Genomic DNA, 3,362 nt, shown 5'->3' on the forward strand with positions numbered 1-3,362 from the left:
TTTTTTCAAGGGGATCGGAAGGTCAGGCACCATGAGTCTTGACTAAAGGTGCATACACAAGGTGAGATATTGACTATGCGAGTTCTCTGCCCCCTGGCAGAGGAAGTTGTGAGGGGACCCGGCAGTGTGATCAGCTATGTGTGTCTGATGGACACACAAGCTGATCACAGTGTAAAAGAAAAAAAAAAGTTTAAAAAACACATACTTACCAGTCCTAGGAGCTGGGGATCGGTGCTCTGGTGAGTGCTGCTGGGTGCTAGGTTCTCCATGTGCTGCGCTGTGACCCCGGTGCAGTAAAGTGACGCTGCAAAGTGGAAGCTCTCTGTACAGTGCAGGGGGCCATGGCACAGAAGAAGGACCTGGCGCCCGGCATCCTCCTGGAAGCAGTGGACACTGGCTCCTGTGACTGGTAAGTATAAACCCGTGGGGGGGGGGCTCCTCTGCGGGGCGGGGGTAGTAGCATCCTGGGGGGGGGGGGGGGGCTCGGCAGCAGTGGTAGTGACAGACGGCGGCGCATATGCAGCAGAGCATCGGGGTATTTAAATAAAAAAAAATACCACGGTGATGCTGCGGAGAGGCATCGCAGGGACAGAGCTTGCTGCATGCGATAAGTGATACATCCCTGCAATGTTCTCAATTATCGCAGTGCGAGCTTGGTATAGTTTATCACCTGTCATCCGCATCATTAGTACCGGATGGTGATAAATAGGCCCCTGTGTATGAACAACTGTAAAATACATATATAACTGTTGTCATATTCTGCTATGAACAAATTCTTACCTGGACACCACACTGCTTACGTAGATCATCTACTATCATTTTCCTTTCCCTAATATAAAGGAAGAAAATATGTTTATATATAGCAATAAATAATTAAGATCTTTTTTACACTTAAATATGTATTATTATTTTTTACTAAAATAATGTAAAAAAGGGCATTTTCGCTGCCTTTTCACATTATTTTAGTACCACCTGAATGTATTAATGGACTTCTGGAGCAATTTTCATGAAAAACTGCTCCAAACCCTTTCATTCACTTTTTTTTCTTGGTAGGCCAAATCACATTTCCCAGCCTTACTGTATAATGGGAAATGCGATCTGGATGAATTTACTAAAAAAACTAAATGTAAAAAACCACTGCATTGAGCACTGTGCTAATTACGCCAGCCCTGGGTCCAGTGGTTGGTGCTGTGAGTATGATCAGCAGTAGTTGGGGGGTGGGTGGGGGGGCTGGGAGGGGGGGGGGGGTTGGGTACACCAGATTGGGGGTAGTCGTGACTGGAGGGGGTCGACCTGGCAGCAGCGGTGATGTCGGCAGTGCCGGCGCATGCACATTAGGATATTGAGGTATTTTTTATGAAAGATACCCCAATAGTGCTGCAGGGGAAAAATATCCCAATAATGCTCACAAGCTCTGTCCCTGCATGCAATAATTAATAAATCTGTGTGATGTAATCAATTATCCCACCAATTTTATCACATCCCTTCTGCATCCTCAGATGTGGATGGTAATAAATTGGCCTCTTGGACATTATTAGTCATATTCTGGTTAGAAATTGGTCATAAAAGGAACCGCACAGATTGAGATAATTGTAATCAATCGATGATAGTCTGAAAAAACTGAGAATAATCAATGAAATTGCTTCATAATCAGGTTACCAAACACCTTGAGAATTATTCTCACCAATACGGTGTATACAGGTTAACCCTCAGTGGTGCTTCCCAGAGTCAGAAAATTGTATCAAAATGAATACCGGAAAGACAGAAGAACAGTAGACTCTTGTTGGGGAGCACTCATTTTCAGACTTTCAAATATTTACTGTAAATATCTATTAAAAATAATAAGTTTTTATTAGTTACTTAAATGATATGGAGTTCAAGTTTTGCGAATATATGTGAAAATATAAAAATATATTCTGTAGCCTTAGCTAAAATAAATAGATTAGCCGGATTCCTTGATGTTATGATTGATGTATAGGAGGTATGCTCAATAAAGTGGTATCTTAGAGAGAGAAGGTGCGTGTTTTTATGACCGTCATTTAATCTGCATAGGCAACATTAGAAAAAGATTGTTGCAGAAATTTAAATCATAGGTCATGTATCCAATTGACGGTATCCTGTCTACTTAGACTACTTGCTCTTATCACACAGGTGGATCTAATAAAATTATATTTTTAATGACCATCATTTGATCTGCATAAATGGCTTTAAAGAAAGATTATTGCAGAAATTTTGAATCATAGGTCATATGTACAGTAGATAGTATTCTGTTTTTATAGACTGCTTCCTGTTATCTCACAGGTAGATCTAGTATGCAGCCTTTAATTGCAGTACCTGGGTGTTCCAAGGTGGTCTCCCATCCGAGTACTGGCCCGGCCCTCCACTTCTTGGCTTCCAAGATCAGATGAGATTGGGCATCTCCAGTGGGGTGTGACCGCAAATTGCTGCACTTAGACCTCCCGTCTGGCTAGACAGTGGTAAAAGGCCTGATTACTTGTCAAAATGAAGTGGAATTACTCAATTTGAGCAGTAGCCTTTACAAATATTTGGCTAGTCTATACAATGGTCACCGTCTGGTATGTATTTTCACGTGCGTGTAACTGGTCACAGGTAAGAATGCAGGAAATATTAATAGGTATCCTGTTTAGAAAGTAAACCCTACATTGGTTGTTATCTCTAAAATATAGCAAAAACATAGATTAGCATTAATCTGGAATTGAAGGCAGTCCTTCAGAAATAAATGCTCCTCTGTCATAAGACACAACTGTATCTATAATCAATGCTAATTAGCAAAATGCCCATATGAGGTGAAAAATTCATTTACACTATGAGAGCTTGTAATTCAATGCCACGTACCGAGAACAATTGCCTTTGATGTCTGAAGTTAGATGCTATACACATTATAATTCCACATTTAGTGCTAGAAAATAGCAATTTGTGTATGGAACAAAAACCTCAAAAGCATAGAAAAATATATTGGTATAACTCATATACCAGTAGAACACCAAATTCAGATGCCACGCACAATAGTGTGACTGAAAAAGATAATATATTCTATTGCTTGATGCTAAGAACAGGCAATTCATGTAGAAAGAAACCAATTACAGATAGCAATCCAAATATAGTCTCTCTTCCTGTGCTTAATAAGTAGCAAAAATGGCTTCTCTATGTTGGAGAATAGTAATTTTAGCTGAAGAATTCCTTCATTATACACAGTGATGATAGCAAGAATAGATACAGTTTCTTATTAACTGCTAGGTATAATGATACATGTGTTGCATGAAATAATACATATGTAGCAGTTCAGATGCTATAAACAGATTCATAAGTAGCTGTAATTAAACAGCCACTGAATTCCTTCA

At 40.0% G+C, this 3,362-nt stretch overlaps 1 pseudogene; it reads right to left on the bottom strand.

Annotated features, from left to right (window-relative positions):
* Positions 1-2,322: 2,322 nt before the first annotated feature.
* On the bottom strand, positions 2,323-2,442 carry LOC134939503 (5S ribosomal RNA; annotated as a pseudogene).
* Positions 2,443-3,362: the final 920 nt, after the last annotated feature.

Source organism: Pseudophryne corroboree, chromosome 1, assembly GCF_028390025.1.
Source record: "Pseudophryne corroboree isolate aPseCor3 chromosome 1, aPseCor3.hap2, whole genome shotgun sequence".
NCBI lineage: Eukaryota > Metazoa > Chordata > Amphibia > Anura > Myobatrachidae > Pseudophryne > Pseudophryne corroboree.